At 38.1% G+C, this 20908-nt stretch overlaps 1 protein-coding gene across 3 annotated transcripts in view; it reads left to right on the forward strand.

The window, feature by feature from the left end:
• Positions 1–8051, forward strand: part of LOC149813000 (Major facilitator superfamily protein) — a 162887-nt gene extending 154836 nt beyond the window's left edge. For 2 of the 3 annotated variants that reach the window (XR_016428298.1, XM_089991753.1), the window contains one exon: positions 7765–8051. The gene's annotated coding sequence lies outside the window, so the exon portion shown is untranslated. Of the gene's footprint in view, positions 1–7725 lie in introns of all 3 variants that reach the window. The other variant, XM_089991755.1, reaches the window with a different exon arrangement.
• Positions 8052–20908: the final 12857 nt, after the last annotated feature.

Consider the following 20908-nt stretch of genomic DNA (forward strand, 5'->3'; position numbering starts at 1 on the left):
GCTTTGCGCCCGGGCTCTTGCTTTTGCAAATGTTTTGTTATTGCCTTGCTATTGCAGATGACGCTCAGGTTCTTGCTCATTGCATGTGCCATCAAGGCATCCTCGTGGAGGATGAAGAAGCATTTACCGCTCTCTCTTTCTTGCGATAAGAGTTGAGTTGAGAGTTTGGCGATACATCCTCGTCTAAGGAGAGGGATACCTCGCAAGGATCCTGACTCTTCGATTACGCAGTCCTACAGAGTAGACTTGAGATTTAGGGAGCTGCGCAATAGCAGCAAAGACTACCCAAATCGAAGCATTTGGAAGAATGTGTTTTAGCCAGTTCTGTTTGTCTATTTTGCCATATCTCGGGTAACCCCGAATTGGGGCTCATGCGAACTTCTTAGCGGGGGTTCTGTTGAGAAACCCGTATCCCATCTATCGAGGCCGGTATCGAGTCATGCGAGACATGTAGATAACCCGATAACGGATGAGATTCGAGAAAATCACATACCAAATGTTGGCACAAGTTGTTGGCGGTTTCAAAAGATAAAGAATACAAAGTAAACTTTGAGAAACATTACATCTATGTGAAACACTTCTGTTGAGGCTCCTATTGATGAGTTATACCCCTTTCATCCTAGAGTACTTGTAGTCGTGCAATACACGCTAGTACTGCGATGATCAGATGAGACGGTCGTGCGACTTCGAACAGTGCTAAATGCATAATGTTGTAATCACATAAAATGATGACTATTCGCCTTCACAGGCAAGATGCTCGAGTGGTTTAAAGACCACAAGATAGGATGGGTCGTTAGTTAAGCAACCCCTAACGCACCCATTCGCTTCTTGTTGTCTGTCAAGGGAGAGGACGGAGCGGTACAAAACTCTAATTGACAGGTTGTTAACAACCACCCTACGGGCAAAGATTCGGCCTCCCCAGTAATTGGAGTTAGGGGAAAGGGGCTACAAAAGTTAGCTCAACGCTTCTGCAGAAGTTGGATGCATCCGTGACACTACTTACCTGCCTTTGGGGAATCCTCCCGGTTAAAGCCGTTCCCTTAGGAGCGGACTCAACTAGCTATTCGGGCTATTGAAAATACATAGAATAACAGACGCCCGAACTAGTCTCAGTTGTTCCGCAGGCCAGTAATATCGAAACATAAAGTCTGTTCACATTGGTTGATTGCTCGCTTGCTCGATAGTTCAGTATGCTACTCGTTGAGCTATTCACGCCTGTCAAGGCATTACTCTATTTGGTTAAACTGCTTACGCAGTTCTTTGCTGAGTAATAACTAGCTTCTCATACTAGTTAAGTGCTTATTATAATAACATTATGCCAGTTGCTACATATTAGCCTGTAACTTTACATACATCTCGTAATCTACGAACTGGTGACAACTAGGACTGATGTAGCCGCCTGTCTTATAAGCTGCTTACATATTATGATATAACTACTACCGTATGATTGCTTTTCATGTGTAGCTTATGAATTGCTTGCGATGCAATAACTTGTGCCTTACGATTAATTTAATTACTTGCTGATCGACTGAGCCATTTGATGGTAATTGTATGTTTTGTGAGCATTGTTATGAGTGCTTGTCTTATTCAGTTGTTTTGTTTGGCTGTCAGATAGAGTTAGTTACTCTTTGCCTATAGAATCAGCTGGATTGCCATATCTGCGTGTTCTCTTGTGTCGTTTACGCATGCTTTGAAGGTCCTATTTGAGGATTGCAATGTTCCTTGTGGCAATAACACGATGCATAGTATTATATGCTTCTGTGTGATGTGATTGATATGCCACGTGATAAGAAGTGTTGAAAGTATGCGATAATATGTTCATGGTTCATGGAACCTTATTGGAGGAATGAGTGATCTTGTGTTTTGTTTTACCATGTGAAGTGATACGATGCATATTGCTGATATACATGCTTGTGCCCATATTGTGGTTACTGACCCCGAGAGCGGTCAATTGTTTGGAGCAGTCGATTGTATTGATGCATGTATCACTGAGTCTGGTATCTGTAGAGGACCTGATCTCCAAAGGATTATCTACGAGGGCGTGTATGATCAAGACCAGGTAACCGGCTAGAGTGGTAGATTCTCTGTGAGGATGTACACTGTCCACATACGGGTAGCCACAAAGACGGTGAACTCCTGTGAGGAAGTGTATGGTCCAAGACCAGGTATACGATCTAGAGCGGAATTTCTTGTGAGGTTATACATTTCCCAGACCAGGTGATTCGGCATTGATCTTGTTGATTATTATAGTGGCTATCGACCCTGAGAGTAGTCATTTGTGTTGATGCGTGTATCACAATAGTTTTCATTGCATATGACATTTATTGGGGACCGGGTTCTCAAAGGATTCTCTGTGAGGGTATGTATGATCAAGACCAGGTGACACAGTAGAATCTCTATGAGGATGTACACTGTCCACGAACGGGTAGCCGCAAAGACGGTGAACTCCTGTGAGAAAGTGTATGATCTGAGACCAGGTATACCATCTAGGGCAGTGTTTCCTTGTGAGGTTGTACTTTTCTCAAATCAGGTAACCAACTAGAGTGGTAGATTCTCTGTGAGGATGTACACTGTTCACAAACGGGTAGCCGCAAAGACGGTGAACTCCTGTGAGGAAGTGTACGATGTAAAACCAGGTATACTATCTAGGGCTGTAATTTCCTTGTGAGGTCATACTTTTTCCCAGACCTAGCGATCCGACGTGGAACTTGTGTTTTTGATTACCATAAAAGGGTATGGTGAGCTGTGATGATCTTCCGAGATTGTTTGGGATAACCACTTATGAATCTATAGTTTTGGCTTTCTGCTTTAGCATGATTACATGCTGAACCCTGATGTGAGAATCGGATCTTTAGCGATTTTAGATCATGATCATGTTTTGGACCTTTTATGGAAGGGTAGGTTTTTCTGAAAAAGTATGACGCCTTAGGTGAGTCATAACAGGTGATAGTTGGCCGCGTAAAGCCTTGAGAGATTGAAATAAATTAAGGTTGTTCAGGACAAAGCGTTTGTTAGAAGTAGTGAGAGCGACAAACGATGACCTGATAATGATTGGATGCAGAGACCTCGTTCTAGGAACGAAAACAAGCTTGTTGCGTGGTAGTTCACAACTTACAATCAAATGAATTTTCTTGCTACGTTTTGACAGTTGCGCTGCTTACTTGCTTTGAGCTGCTTACCCGCTTGCCCCGCTTACCTACTTGCACTACTTACGCGTTTGCACTACTTACGCATTTGCACTGCTTACTCGCTTGCACTACTTACCCGTTTGCACTGCTTACCTATTTAACTGCATATCTGCTTTAAACTGCTCAGTTTCCTGTAGTCTCTCTTGTGCACCTACTAGTTTTTCGCGAAACTAACCCATTCTATGGGTACATGTGATGATTAAGTACACCACGGGCGATGACGCGATGACAAGATGGCTTCAAGACTTATTCTTCCTGCTCTTAGCTCGCATCCTGAATGTTTTGGGTTTGTAACAGATTTTTCTTGGGATATCCGAATTTTGTGAGTTTTGGTTCTTTTAGCTAACGTGCCCAAAGTTGTCAGCTTACCTTCTGAATTAATAAAAGAATAGTCTTCCGCTGATTTTATGAACAAACTCTGAAGGAAAGAGATTTTTTCTAGTCTCTTACCTGTTTTCTGAAAGGTTCGCAAGTTTGAAATTTTGGGGCGTTACATCAGTAGATCACTCACTTGTAGACAAGCAAAGCGAACCTTAAGTAGTGTCCAAGGTTGTAGTATGATCTTCTATAATATTGCATATTTTTTCATGATTTTTAAATTTGAAAAATATAATTTTTATGTTATATATATAATTAAATTGATAAAAATTATGGAAAATATATTAAATATGACATCAGTGGGCTTTGGGTGTCAGTTGGGTTTGGGCATGGAGCCCACTGACAAGACCTAGTTGAATCAATTATAGTTTGAAAAACTCTTTGTTTTTAACCTTTCAATTCGTGCAAAAATTGAGCGAAATTCAGGTTAAATTCAGGCAAATTTTGGAGGCAAAAATCAGGTATATACACCGTTGAATGCATTTCGTAATACTGTTCATGTTGGCGGCCTGTTTTTTAGAATTCGAATTACGGTTGGTCCAAAAATCACATTTTTAAAAATGACCATCCTCTATTTTTGTCTTTTTCTGGATTGGATAATACTGAATCTGCTCTGTTTGATCCAAGTTAATATGAATCTGGACCCACTTCAGGATCCATATTGACTAGGTTATAGTTCAGGTAGCATCCATATGGATTTAGATCCGAAATCCAACCATGGCCAATTTAAAACTTTAAAATCAACTTAAAATTTAAATTGGATGAGGTATTGTTTTAGCTGGGGTAGAACTCTACCCCATAGAGACTTCCAAAGAGGGGCGACACCCTCTGGAATATTCTTAGAATATTATGTTAAATAAAATATTTAATAATTAAATAAGAATAGAATAATTAAGTAAAGGATAATATCTAGAGGATAACGTAGAGTTCTACATGAAGTAGAACTCTACTTAATTAGAGTCATGTAGAAGGGACGTCAGTCCCTTCTAGATAGAATCAAATTAGAAAATAAAAATATTAGAAAACATATAAAAGAGGGTAGATCTCTCCTTCTCTCTAGAACTCGTGTTCTAGAGAGAGAGAGAGAGAGTTAGAGAGAGCAAAGAGGCAAGGATGCATAAACTTTATAGCAATTTATAAGTACAAAGAGAGAGAGAGAGAGAGAGAGAGAGAGAGAGAGGGGGGGGGGGCATTACTGAAATATACGGGGGTTCTTAGGCCAAAGGCCATTTACAAGCACCGGAGTGTGCCAAAGAGGTATACACTACATATGCAAAAAGTTAAAAACATGGCAGTCCGGAACAAAGGCAATTTATGGTCTTAGACATGCCTCACATTCCTGATTTGAGAGCTTCTCACTAGAGATTCAGAAGCATGGTTTCTATTGGTCTTCTCTTGATCATTCATTGTTTGTACATAAAGGTAAAGGATTTACTACTTTGCTCTTGATATATGTTGAATCATTGATGATATCATTGTTGCAGGTAGCTCAAAGAGGCATATTACTCAAGTTAAAGAGATTTAAAATGAAAGATTTAAGAATGCTAAAGTATTTCCTTGGTGTGGAGGTGGACATACATAGAGATTACCTTATGCTATCTCAGCACAACTATGGTACCCATATACTCTATTTTGCCCTTCGTACCCGTGTCGATATGTGTATCCCCGTACACACCATTTTACCCTCCATACATACAAGTTTGTATTTAATTTATAGTTATAATTATATTTTCAGTATATAATATATATTTTAGATATAGCATATATATTTAAATTATATTCAGTTTATTATGAATTTATTTTGTATTTATGTGATATTATATATATAGCCGTGTCCCTTTACCCACATTTTTTGGAATTTTCGTGTCGTACCCTCCGTACCCATACCCATGTAATGAAATGGTGGTCTTCAACAAATGCACGAATAACTCACAAACAAGTGTCTATTGGAGACACTACAAGCATGACCCTTGAAAGGGTATAAAAGGAAGAACACTTGAAAAATAAATAATACTTTATTCATGAACAAAGTGCTTAAGAAGCATAGTAATTTACATTGAAGGGGTTCACCACTATATATACAAAAAAGTGGAAGAGAGAGGAGAGCTCATTTTGAGCTCTCCAAAAGAGACGTTGGACTACAGTCCAACGTCTCTTATTATAGCTGTTGGACTACAGTCCAACAACATTTATTATAGCTGTTGGACTACAGTCCAACAACTATTTGCACAGTCAAGTTCAGGAACTTGACTGGATCAAATATCTAGTTTCTATTGAACTAGATGCTAAAAAAGAAAATAAAAAAATAGAAAAAGAAAATATAATAATATTAAATTATATATATATATATATATATATATATATATATATATATATTACAGTTTACATTTTAACAACCCATACTCGTACCTATACCCGCACCCGTACCCAGGTGACACAGCAGCACAAGTATAGCCTTGATTTGTTGTCTAAGTCAGGCATGAAAGATTGCAAACCTTTACATACTCTTAACACTATGCATTGACACTTAGCGCAGAAGAAGGTGATTTATATGAATATACTAGTTATATGAGTATTGTTGGGATGCTACATTATTTAACTTCCACTAGATTGGATATTGTATGTGTTGTGAGTCAAGTATCTCAGTTTATATATGAACTTAGGATTTGACACATGGAGGTTGTGAAAAGAATTCTGAGATACTTGAAAGGTACTTTTAAGAGATGGATTGGTCTACAAAAAGAGAGTGCAAGGATGAGATATTCTAGAGGTGGAGGCTTTCTCAAATGCAGTCTAAGCTGGTGATCCAGATGAAAAAGTCTATCTCAGGTCATTGTGTTTTTGTTGTTGGGAATTTGGTATGATGGAGTAGCAAGAAACATGCTAGATCTAGTACTGAGGCAAAGTACAGATTTATGTTATCGGTCACCTCTGAAGTAATGTGGATCAGACATTTGCTAAATTATTTGGGTGAAAAGATTGGTAAATCAACATTATTGTGTAGTAATCAGAGTGCCGTCAAAATATCTTCAAATCCTATTCACCATGGAAAGACCAAACATATAGAGATGGACCAACACTTTATTCGAAGGAAGATTGAGGTGAAATATGTTAAAATGGAAGATCAATTGGCTGATTTATTTGCAAATGGGTTAACAAAGCATCGGTTTTGGCTTTTGAAGAGCAACTTGCACATGGTAAACTCCATGCACAACTTGAGGGAGGCTATGGGCATGACTTTATATTTTATTGTTGGATATTTAGATCAGTTTATTTTGGTCTAAATCTGATCCAGATTAATGTTTGTAATTTGTTGTAATTTCTGATCTTCCTTTTGCACCCCTATTAATTTATTATCCTTGTATTACTAAAGAAGGGTTGTTATGTAATCTACCTTGTGTAACTATTTTGATATATATAATAAAAAGGAGATCACACGACTTCCCTCATTGGGAATCATGACATTACTGTAGCCATAACACTGTTCCCCTCTGCTCTTCACGTGTGATTCACTGTGGACTGTTTAGATACCAAAGGTTTACACATTTAAGATGATGATGGCATTTACAAACCATAAACTTTACATGATAACTGTATATTTATTTGAGATATTCTATAAGCTAATAATTAGTACATCTGAATAAGGATTATATGATATGTACACTTGTTTCTAGTGAACAGATTTTAATAAAACAAATAAATTAATAAAGTCTTACAAGTGTTCATACTCTTACCTGTACTCAGATCATTTCCTTTGTAAGAGAATCTTATGAAACATTAACAAACATATTCATCTTATATGATAAATTACACAAATTCAAGTTGCACTTCAATCAACTACGCTCTTTGTTTCTTTTTATCTTATCCAAATTATTTAAATGCTCTTTTCTAAAAAAAATTACAGTATAGAAGATATAATGATGAAAATAAAAAGTTCTAGGTATCCATATGTCATGGTTTAAATATTGCACTTTAGTTTTATAAGAATTGTGATTACCTTCATCAAAGAATTGCAGGAGAACAAGCTTCTTGACAAATAAGATTGTGATTATTGGGCCTGTTGAATGCAATTCTTCATAATACTTTCTAGCTGTTCCTACTCCACACTGCATAATCACTTCCAACAACACTTGTTAAAAGTCAATTGGTGCATCTCCAGTGCAGGTTTGAATGCTAACATTTTCACATGCTGTTCCAGCCACAGGGTGACTGCATCCTTAGGGCCAGCTTCCAACATGCTGGTCGATGTTTCCATCTGCTGTTGGAGGAGATGATACTAGAACGAGCGCTGGATCGTTATTCTTCAACTGGGTTGCCATCTGCTATCATGATGTCATTGTGGATCATTATAAGCTAGGTTGACATTTATATTTTATAATATACATCACAAGATTATATGAGCATGAATGTACCTCCAGTCTAGTTTCCACCTTGTAACATCCAAATAGGCCTCTTTATTATTCAAGCCAGGCTAGTTATCGTTCATACTGCGTTTGTTTTACAAGTTGGTTGCTCTCTTTCATGGATACTATGATGGAATATGAGTTGGTTCATCAAGTATAATCATCCCGGTAGAAGGAAAACATAGAGGCAAAATTCTCTTTTTTTTTCCTCAATTGAACTTGAACATATTATTCTAAATACTGTGATAGACATCTTTTCTCTATATTAATTAAAAGAAGATAGCTTTTAATGATTACCTTAGCACGACCTTTGTGTGTGTGTTCAGGTGCCTCTGATGCAGCCACACCTTTACTATTGAATTCATTAGACCTAACTGTTGGTGGGAAATAAGTTTCCGCCATTCAATTAACTAAGACTGTGTTTGGGTGACACCCAAAACTGAAGTTGCGAACCTGGTATTAGGTGTTGACCAGGTTTTTCAGTTAAATTTGGGTGTTGAGGGTGATGCCTAAAATCCAATTTCAAGGAAAGCACGTTTCACCCAAAAACCTAGTTTAAGGCATTTTTGAAATACCGCAGTAGGGAGGACAGTTTTCTCACCCAAAAACCTGGTCAATTCAAAGTATTGTCAACTGTTGATTTTTAGAGCTTTAAAAATGCATCTAAATATGGAAAATTCATAATCTAAAATGTGCTGTTTATTAAATAAATGATAAAAATGCAATATGTAGTGCTCGATGGATAAAAAAACTCAGTTGATACAGAAAGAACACCTCCCAGTCATCATTGGTTATAGATGTCGTGTTTTTGGGTCATATATATATATATATATATATATATATATATATATATATATATATATATATATATATATATATATATATATATATATATATATATATATATATATATATAGTGACGCAAATAGCTAAATGAGTTTTTTTTTTTGAATGTACAGATGCGATCTACATACTTGATTGTATAGATCTGCTATTGGAGCATTCGATTCCACCACATGGGTAAAAATCAACAGCTCAAAACCTTTATAAAATTTTGGGGCTCCAAATATCTTTATTTTATATTGAAAATACATGATAAAGGTGTCGCTTTCTTGTAATCAACCATGATGAATGCATCTATGGGGTCAGAATTGCAAGAAAAACATTGGAAACTTGAAAAAACCATTTAGCATACTTTCATCTCTCTCTCTCTCTAAATGCATTCAGCCAATCCGCCCTTTTGGACTGGTCTTACCAGTCTCTCATGTACCCGTAAATCTCAGTCGATCAAACATTCAGGGAGAGTGGATTTCAAATTCGTTTAAATGTAACCAATGAAAAAAGGAAAAAAGGTACCAATGGGGCTCCACTTGTCTGCTAGGATCAGCTAGTTCCTGTCACCTTGTGTTGGGACGTTGCAAGTTCAAATTCCAATGGTATCATTGTATAACTGGTAGGAGGCTGCCTAACCAAGAGGCTGCACCATGTAAACATCTTCTAGTCTACCATTAAGAAAAACATTGTTGATATCAACTTCTCACCTTGCACTCAGGGCTATGGACGAAACTTTTTGAATAGAGGTAGGTTTGACAACAGGACTAAATGTCTAAAAGAAGTCAACTCCTTTTCTTCTTGCTGCAATCCTTTGGCTATAAGCCTTGCCTTATAACGCTCTAAGGTTTCATTGGCCCTCCTTTTTGATCTTGTAGACTCACTTGCACCCTATAAGATTTTGAGATTTGTCTAGACAAGCTCCTAGTTATGGTTACCTAGGAGGGCATCATACTCTTCTTGCATTGCATGGTACCATTTTGGATCCTTAGAATCTTGTTTGAATGATGTGGCAGTCAAGCATTTTATGCATTTTAGGATTGGGCTAAGCTGGTCCGGACCCGGCCTACTTCACATTGGCCCGTTGGGCCAATGGGTAGGACCATGGGCTCCTCTTCAAACTTGAGCCTGTTAAGATTCAAGCCAAAACCTAGCCCATTAATAAACAGGCTGAGCCATTGACCGGGTCGGCCCGGTCCATTAGCAGGCTGGGTCACTCCGATGCCCACCCTTAGTAACAAGTGTTGCTGGACTTTTAAAAGCTTGCCTGTTTCCATTATATCATGATGGTATTAGCGACACTACTTTTTCGTATTTAATTATGTTTTTTGCAAAAACTAATTGACACTAATTGTTTGGGAAATATGTTGGGAGCTGCTTGGGTTATTCACATCGGACTCCTGTTTCACTCGCTTGCAGCATTGATTTTCAGGCACTCGAGAAGGGGATGCTAAAGAGGGGCATCGCTTACACAGACTGGAAATTTTCTTGTAGTTTTACATGAATTGAGAACGATTAAAAAGCTTGTATTTTGCTGTAGATTGGTGTTATACATTCCAATCTCTGAAGGTCTTCCAATAAACACCCTCTAGGTGGCCTTCTAAGATCAATTTCCTGTGGAACTCTAGTGGATGCTGCAAAGACCACAATTTCATGTATAGACCACATTTCTTTCCAGCTGCATATCTGGTAGCACACCCCATCTCTTGGAAAGAACGTGCATTCCAAGAAAAGCATTCTGCCAAATTAAGGAAACAAAACTCATTACTGCACTTCAGTATACAAAGAGTGATAGTCTGCACGTCATTTTTAAGTATAAGCTGATTGGCAATTATGTAGTTATTAAAGAAGAAATTAAAAGTAGTTGTAACTTCATCTGTACTCTGATCCTATTCAAAATGTGTAGGAAAAAGTTATCTGTATAATCTGATTCTATTCCAATTCATGTAATAGATCACATGCACACATTTTATACAGAAGTTTTCAGTGCCACAGCATATTATGTGGTTGACTCTTACATCAATAGAAGAACTTTCTCTCGTTCTAAAATTTCCTTACGTCTTACAGGGTACCTCATCTTTAGAAAACCAAAACCACTTCAAACAGACCCATAAAGAACACACTTGGTGAGTATGGACCCTGGCATCATGACTATATATGTGTTGCATATACTGTAAGAGCAGAGACTACATAATACCTCATTTAAATGTATTTGAATTTGAGTCCAAATCTAGATCTGTTTCAGAAACAGTGTTAAGCAGGCCTAATGACCGCTACCTCCAATCTAAGCCACTTCCATATTAATAGCAACCTAAACAATGACCCAAGTATTATATAATGCTGTTTGTCTCCAATTTATATGATTAAGGACCAAGTTCCTTACAGATATATGCACGTAAGCGAATCAAGCTTGTCTAGATTAATAATTTTCACAAATTCAAGCTAAATACTCAAACTGAATCACCGCCGAGTCAAATATTGAATGAACACAGAAGCATTCATGGATCTGCATCAATATCAGGTTTCATGTTTCAATTAAGGGTACGATAAAGTTTCATGTTCACAGGGCCAATTAAGGGTGGCAAAACCTGACAGGACCCGCCAACCCGCCTCTTAGGCGGGTTCGGGTTGGGCAAAAATGAACCAGTTTAATAAACGGGTCGACCCGCCTAACCCGTTTATTAAACGGGTCGGGTTCGTGTTAGGAGTATGCCAACCCGCCAACCCGGCTGACCCGTTTAATAAACGGGTTAGGCAGGCGGGTCAACCCGCCAACACGTCCGCCAACCCGACCCGCCAACCCGACCGGCCAACCCGCCAACCCGACCCACCAACCTGACCCACTAACCCACCAACCTGTTTACCCGACCCAACCAGTTTATTAAGTGGGTTGGCGGGTCGTGTCGGGTTACCCGTTTAATAAACGGGTCGGGTTCGGGTTGAGGTATGCTGACCCGCCAACCCGACCCGATTGCCACCCCTAGGGCCAATATCAAGTTTTATTGGCCACAATTAGTCAATGTCCATGCATCAATGACTGATTTAACAAAAAATGTTAAATTACAAAAAAACCACCAAATATTTATAATAGTCACGTTCCAAAACATTTTTTTGAGAACTAGAATATGGGCATTTCTAACATCCTTTTGGCAAATCCAACCATGTGGATGTGCTTGGCATGGTGAATTTGCTAGGAATCAACCATTGTATTGTGTATTTTCGATGAAAAGTCTGAAGTTTAAAAGCTTGAATATTTATGAAGATTATGAGTCATTGTCTAGCCTTAAAAACATCTCATTTATGCATCAAAATAGGATGATTCAAGAGTGGGTTCTCATAAAACCAAGCATGTAGATCACATCTGTACGGTTAGTTTCAAGAGAAGAACAAAAAATCTATCAAAATCGTGGTTCACACATTAGTTATCATATTCTCGTGCAAATGTTCAGCAGATGCTTAGGTTCAAGATTATCATTCAGTTCTCTCTTTCTCTATCCGAGCTTTCTCTGAATGAGAACAAATGCTTTCTTACTATGTTCAATATTCAGTCCACTATACTTGCAGCTGGGAGGAAGACTTTTAATTGCATTATTTCTGAGTTGCCTATAATGTACGTGAGATTGCCGTTACAAGTGAAATGTCTCTCTTCTGCTGCATGGGCTCCGACACTTCAAAAAGTGAAGCGCAAATTACTATCGTGGTAGTCATCTTATCTCTCCATCGGTGGCCATCTGACTTTAGTCAGACATGTTCTTTCCACTATTCCAAATTTTTTTATATCTATATTTGTGATTCCTGTGGGAGTGGAGAAGCAGCTGACGAGCTTCCTGGCAGGTTTCCTTTGGTCTGGGTGTCAACTCAAGGGTAAGCGTCACTTGATTGGTTGGTGTTCAGTGGTCTTACCTCGACATATAGCTGGATTAGGTGTTCTTGCACCCAGACCGCGGAGCATTGTTTTTCTCGCCAAGCAATGTTAGTTGGCCCACCAACCGAATAACACTTGTGCTCGTTTGCTTCTTGCTAAATATGAGGCTCCCGCTCTTATCTCGGTTTGCTTGGGAACTCGGGGTATGGCGTTCTCGCATTTGTGTAAATCATGGTTGAGGGCTTTAACCTTCTTCAGAAACCATTTTGAGGACTCCAAAAATTTTGGTCAGTGGTTGCACTGGGCGCTTGTGCCAAGCGAGGAGTTCCTCACCTCCAAAGTCTATAGATTGTTGCTCCCCTCAGGGGGTGATTGGTTGCCCGAGAGTGTGCTTTGGGCGAAGGGACCTTCTTCCCGTTCTCGGGTCCTGGCTTGGTTAATTTTGCATGATAGGATTCAGACCCACAGTAATTTAAAGAAGTGGGGCCTTTAGCTCCTGAGTTGGTGTGTGCTTTGTCAAGCTGCAAAAGAATCTACGTTTCACTTTTTCTGGTCTTGCCTAATATTTGTGGAACTCTTTAACAGGACTTGGAGACATCCAGAAGTGTTTGGTAAGGAGGAGTCCTTTGCGCTCGATCTAATCTTGGGCCAGGTTTGTATTAGGCGTAGCACGAGGTGGAGGTTGATCTGGTAGACATGGTTGTTTACCGCTTGATGGTTTGTTTGGATGGCATGCAATGATGCTCATTTCTGTCAAATTCCAGTTAACATTGATAATTTGGTGCATAAAAACTTGGTGGATGTTTATGTGATCCTGCGTATGCATCTTAGTGATCTCCCACTCCCTCCTGCTGACACACTCCCTCTTTTGCAGCCCTCTGAGCTAGCGGCTCTTGCGTGAGCTCATTTTGTTTGTCTGATATTCCTTTTCTCTTCTGTTTTCTTTTATTTGTTTTGGTTTTTGCTCTTGTTCAGTTCACAAGTTCAAACATTTTGTTGATCTTCATGAGTGGTAATGTTGTATTTCTTTCGGCTCTCTCTCTATATATGGACAGGAGTACCAGTAGTTGCCCAAAACAGTGGACGGAGGGTCGGAAGAGCACACACCATTGATCATGCACAACAACACACACTTTTTTTGAGCAAAAGGGGCCTTTAGTGAGTCTATTCTGCGCTAAAGGCCATGCAGTTATATTGTAACATAAGTGTAGGGCTTGACAAATCACTTTTGAGCATCTAATGCTAAATCATGTCTGACATTACTCCCTTACCTATATATATATATATATATATATATATATATATATATATATATATATAGAGAGAGAGAGAGAGAGAGAGAGAGAGAGAGAGAGAGAGAGGTGGTAGCGCCTGGCCAATTTTTAATTTAAATCACCTGCTAATCTAGGTTTTGAAAGGTTTTCTTCATGTTTTTCTTAAATCTGACCATACATATGTGTTCTACATGGTCAATTTACTAGAGAATAACACTTGGATCATGTTTTTTTTATTAAAAAGCATGAATTTTTAAGCCTAGGATATTTATGAAGATCTTAGATGTTGATATTTAAATCTTATAAATACCTACATCTGTACAGTCAAATTTAAGGAAAACGTGAAAGAAACCTTTTAAAAGCCTAGTTAGCTGGTGGTTAATTATAAAGGTTGTTAGACACTACCAAACATGCTCTCTCTCTCTCTCTCTCTCTATATATATATATATATATATATATATATATATATATATATAGTGAGTGATAGCTGCACAACTATTAGTTCAATCAGACTGGCTGTCCATCGCGGCCTTGATGGACGGCCAACACAAAAAAACTCAAAAAAACTCAAAAAAATGCTGAAAAACAATGTTTTTCCACTTTTTTGGCTTTAGCGGTGCTCAAAAGCATTGTTAAAATGCTTAAAGGACACACATGTCCTTTTGAAAAACCATTTTAATGATGCATTTTAGCACCCACTAAAGGTCCCAGCTGAACTGGGTCCTTTAACAGCATCTTGAAAGCGCCGCTAACGCCAAAAAAGCAAAAAAACTTGTTTTTCACATTTTTTCTCTGCCCGTCCATCAAGGCTGCAATGGACGGCCAATATGATTGCACTGGCAGTTACACTGTAAAACCCGAAATTTTTTATTATAAAATATTTCAAATTATGCAATTTGGGCCTAGATCCACATTACGGATCTAGGACCCATAAAGGGAGTAATTAGGATTAATTGATTTAAACCTCGATTTAATAATAATAAAAACAATAAATAAATAAAATTTTAAGTTTTAAAAAAATTAATCTGAGGATCCACAGTTGAATCCATATTTGATTTGGGGCCGGGTTACGGGTCTCGGGTCTGGACCCGAGTCGCGCCCCATGTAACAACATTTTTTTTAAAAAAAGGGCAACCCGATAAGGATTGCCCGATAAGTTTAAAACAGAAAAGGAAAGGGGGGTTACGCAGGGCGTAACCGACCCCCCCCCCCCATCTCGGACTGGAGGGGGCCGATAAGAGGAGGAGTTAGGGGTTTCCTCTCTACTCAGTCTCCATCTCTCTCTCCCTCGTCTCTCTCTCTGTCTGCGTGCGCATCGGAGGGATAGGGCACGCCGGAAAAAAATTTTTTTGAGGCAACCCACAGCCACCGCAGCTCCAGCGTGCACCCTTCTTCACGGCAGCAGCGTGGAGCGACACCAGCCGACCGTGCCTGCACGTCTCCAGCCTCCGATCGCCGGAAAATCAGCAAAATAAGGTACGGTGCTTCTTGGATTTCGGGTGAGGAATCGAACATGAGTTCGATTCCATGAGTGGATTGAGGGGAGGATTTGGGGATTTACTGTACCTAACTCAAACCGATTTGGGGTTCGATTGTGGTATCGGATTAGCCCCAGTCGTGGGGTTTCCGATTTCTTGAAATGGATAACACCAAATTTGGGGGATTTCTATTTTGGAACCGATAACTTGAATCGAGGTTGTTTTTGAATTCTGTTTATGCATAGGATGAGAACAAGAAAGGTGAAATCTGAATTTGGGGGTTCTCGAATTATGCATTTTTACCCCAATCTGCCGAGTTCCCAAATCAGCCCGATTTGGGGTTTTATTGATTGGGAATCGTGGTATATGCTTATGGAAAAAAAAAAGAGTGAAGGGCAGATTGACTGATATTTACCCTTTTGAAGTTCTCTTGTCTTATCCGTGCTGAGCATTTTGATCTTTGATGCTTAGCAAGAGCATGTGTTCCTGAAGAATACAGTCAAACTGAAATTTTTGATTTCAAGTATGTTTCTATAACCGCATGAAATTTTCTGTACTTCCGTTGGAAATCTTGATTTCTGATTCCCATTTACTTTTACTGCTTTCATTTGGGGGTAGTGTAATCTGGGAATAATTGTATGACCTTGGATCGGGATTGGATTCATGTTAGGAATGCACGTCAAGAACATAGATATATATTACTTGTTTTCTTCTTGTGGCCTGTCTGGAATCCACTGTTATACCGTGTCATGCTGACTATGCACACAGTTTCATTAAGTGGCACATGCTTGCTCTTGTGTGCAGCTTAAACCCATAACTGTAGGATACAGTATGGGATTCTTGAATCATAACTAGAGTTGCCAGTTATATCTAGTAGTGTTCAATATAACCTGCTTAAGAAGATAGGATGTGAAATCTGAAAACCAATACATGACTTCCAGATGAGGTTTGTTTTTGTTGTTTCCCTTTTTGGGCATTGTATTCTTGAATAGGAGTCCAAGTAGTCATTTAAATTGTTGCGTATTGGTTTAACAAGAGGTTTTGTTGACTGATATGAATCAGTTTGTACCAGTCCTGAAACTGGTCCAAATTTAATGGATTTTTGTGTATGATCAAAATACTGATTTGAACAAAGGAAAATATGATAATTGCCATTTCCTTAATTGTCCATGCTTGTGGACAAATGACAGGTCGATGGAATCCTTGTTCATGTATAGGGTAGCTCATATGGAAGCTTAGCTTAGCACTTTAATTTTTCAGAATACTAGCTAATCATGTTAGACCTGGCTCTTTGCATACAGGTGAATGAAAATGCTAATAGGCTTAGACTTGATTTGTTATGCTTGATTGGATATCGTTGTCTAGTTGTTTTCATGGGCATGAGCAATCATGAAACTAATGCTTTATTGCTTGAATTTATATGCATGGGTGTTCACATGATATAATAAAATTAATCAAGGAATGACAACGTATATTTGGTATAAATATGTGAATCCTTGCGCATGAATCTTTGAAACCATGCTTGTGAATGTTGTTGTTTTATGTCCATGGTTATATTGTCATATATGGATATGCATTTGGAAACACTTGTCGTGGAGATTTATGCATTCACTTGACTGTTATGACTATGGTACACATGAGTGTGAGCATGATTCAATTATTAGTAAGCCTTCTTGAACATGTACACTTGATTTATATGTGAAATGGTACATGTACACTCACACACTTAAAGAAACCATGGATTGGTTAAGACCCATATGTGATGTAGGTAACACACACATATTGAAAATGCATATGAATGAATTATGACATGCATATGTTTGGGTTTATATTTGCATGAATATATATGTTGTTTGGCATTTTGGCTTAGTGTTATGAATGAAACACTACTTGGTTTTATTATGTGATGCACCGATGGCCTAATTGGACCATCACCGGCCTGGAGAGCCGTGGGTTTGGTTTTCTTTTACATATGTTTTTAAATGCATCACTTGATCCACATAAGATGGTTTGACACTTTACTGCACTGTTCTAGTAGTTCGTACGGGCTGGAGTTCCGAATGGGTCCCTGCAAGGGAGGATGCGGGGTTTTCACTTTACTTTTGCATATGTATGGCAAACTTAAAGAAATGGACTTAATTAAAAATATAATGAACAAGAACAGTGTAATTTACATTCTGGGATATCTCATCTGGAGTATGAGAATCTTGGATATCCGGTCTGGGGGAGACTGTGAGGATACAAAAACTCCGTGTGCGTGAATTTGGTCTCCTGAACCCGATATTGAGGTTCTTTCTCCTAACCACGGTTTTAGGGAGAGCCGCCACTTTACCCGGGAGTGGTGTGTTAGTCACAGCTGTGAGTTTATGGTACCAAAGAAGTGGCACTTGTGGGCGTGGGGTGTCCCTTGTGTCCCCGACATTAGATGTGGAAGTCTAATGTTCCGATGGATGGTGTTGTTTCCTGATATCGGTCGAGGGCTGAGTTGAAACCCAATAATAAAATACAAATTGTGTGTTAAGCTACCCTGAGAACCTACTTGACCTCGGGGTTTGTACCCGTTTGGTATATCCGCGGGCCACGGTAATTAAAAAGAGGAACTTAAAGGTGTGTGCATTTAATAGGGCATGCATATGAAAAGATGAAACTTAAATGAAAGATAACAGAAGAAATCATGCATTGCACATAATCATGCATTTTTCTGTTATGCATTAGATCATGCATGTTTGAATCGCTCTTAATATCATGACATGATTTGGTAGTAGCATATGATTTACTTCTTGAAATCATGCTGCAAGGTTTAATTATTTAGTTCTTGATATATGTACTGTTTTACTGTTCCTGACTGATGGGTATATGCAATTATTGGTAGTTATGGATATTTGAATGTTGCAAATTTTATATCTGCACTCACTCAAATCATTGCATGAAATCTTATCCATGTTCTTTCTCTCACTTGGTTTCTTTAGAAGTAGCTGTGCTCAGAATTTCGGTTCTGACACCCCACTTTGTTGGTTTTTCACAGGAAATGGTGAACAGTGAAGTTGAACATGCATCTGGGGATGGATAAGAGTCATACTTTAGCTTGACGGCTCCAGCAGAGGACATAGTGACTCTATTTTTGCTTCTTTTAGTTCTTTTAATTTCTGCAATTGTTACTTTACTTTCAGTTGAAGAAATCCTTGTCTTTGAAATTTTCTTACTCATTAATAAAAGAGTTTTAGTTGGTTGATATGGATGATGATTGCAACTTCATTTGTGGTGGTTGGGCTATCCAATGAAAAGTGGAACTGTGAGGACCCCAGATCTCTGGGAAGGTTTCCGCAACTCATTGAAAAAAAAAAATATTCCGCATATTTTTAAAGGGTCTGGATTGGGGTCGTTACATGCACACATAAGGGTTTTGTGACTACCACTATATATATATATATATAGTGGCAACTACCTACCACTTTTTGAGCTTACCATCAACGGATGCGCTCGTCCATCACATGTGTGATAGACAACACACACACACACTAAAGGGTTAAAAGATGCTTTGGCAGTTAATAGAAGTGCTTATCCATCGGGTGGATGCTCGTGCGTGTCCATGGGCAGTTTGCTAGGTTAGTAGGCAGCAACCACACATGCATACACTCTCTTTATATAATATCGCGTATTTTCATACTTAGTTAAATTTAAGATTTTTGAAAATTTGACTAAGTATAGAAGAAAATTTGGTAGATTTTAGATTTTAGGCTGATGCTTTGGAGTCTGGGCTTGGCCTAGATCTCATTGCCAAGGCCTAAACGAGCCACTTAAACGTGAAGAAGAGTTTTTTTTACCTTTAAATTCAAGTGAAATTTAGGTTATTTTTGGATGAATTTCGAAAGCGAAATTCGAGTTATATATCGTTGGATGTGTCTCAAAATTATGAGCGTAACGATATTTTATTTTCCTCGATTCGGGTTACGGTTGGCTCAAAAATCATATTTTTAAAAAAAATTTAAGCAGTTTATCAGTTCGAATATAAGTTTGGATCAAACTGGATCTGATAGATTTGATCCAAATTAATATAGATTTGGACTCTATCTAATACCCATATTAATCAGGATTTGATCCAGCCCAAGACCCATTTGGATTTTTGAGATAGATTTGGATCTTGGATCTAGAGACAGATCCAAATCCATGCTTAATGATTTTTCAACTTGAAATTCATTAGAAACCTTTAAATTGGAGTTAATTAATGTTAAGAAGCCTCCCAAGTTAATCTGATAATTTTTGGAAGCTTCTAGAAATTTATTTATTATATAATGTTAAATAAATAAATAATTAATTAATTTAATTCCAAAAATTTAATTTGACAATTGTTTAGGACTCTAAGTAGAGCCCTTAAACCCATATAAAATCACTTTAGAAGTATTCTGGTTCAATAATATAATTTTTGGAAGCTTCTAGTTATTTATTTATTTATAAATAATAATTAATTAATTAATTTTAATTAATTCTGAGATTATTTTTTTAGAGTGTTTAGGACTCTTAGTAGAGCCCTTAAACACACCTAGAAGCATCTAAATTTTTTTTAGAAAGCGTATTAAAATGAAACTTTGAAAAAGTCAATGCTTGGAAAGTTTCAAAATTTTCGGAACTCTAAGAGAGAAGAGAGTTCCAGTTGGGGCTGCACTCTCTTCTCCAGCCCATCTAGAGCTCTATAAATAAGTCAAAAAAAATAAAAAAAAGAGAAGGAAAAAGAGAGAAAGAGAGAATAGGAGAGGAAAAGAGAGGAAGAGGAGGAAGAAGAAGAATAAAGCTTTTTCCCCAATCATCCGTCGTTTCCATCATTAAATTCATATTCCTTTTCGATCTACACATAAGGTATGGGTCTTTCTTTTATCTCAGACGAGAAAAAGTGCCTAAATAAGCTTTAGACAATGTTTTTATAGGGAACCATGGATTTTATATTGATTTTTCATGATTTAATCCATGAGAATCGATAAAGGAAAGCTTAGAATATATGATATTTATTTTTCAGTGATTTTATGCATGTTTTTACATTTTCCCTTATACATACATATATAAATATACATGTAGAAGCATGTATATTTATGTATATATATGTTTTTGCCTTATATGAATACTTTGGATCGGTCTAGACAGTTTTGTCCCATGCTTTTAGCGAGCAGATCAGGACAGATCTGACCACCGTGATGATGGGCAGATTTGGCCAGATTTGAGCCCATGTCCATGCTGTCCATTCTGTCTATTCTGGACAGGTCTATATTTATGGACAGATGAATACGAGGTTGTGGTTCTTTAAACTGAACCAGGTCTATGGAAATAAAATTATGCATATTCAGTTAAAATAAAAAATAGTTTTTTAGGTGATTTTTGGTCCGAGACAGGACAAACAGTTGTCCAGTCTCAACCTAGATAGTCGGCTGAGACAAAACAGTTTGCTGTACAGTCCCAAACAGTTGTCCAGATTGGTGTTGGACCGCTGTTCAAGTAAAAA

Source organism: Nuphar pumila, chromosome 16, assembly GCF_984573655.1.
Source record: "Nuphar pumila chromosome 16, dmNupPumi1.hap1.1, whole genome shotgun sequence".
NCBI lineage: Eukaryota > Viridiplantae > Streptophyta > Magnoliopsida > Nymphaeales > Nymphaeaceae > Nuphar > Nuphar pumila.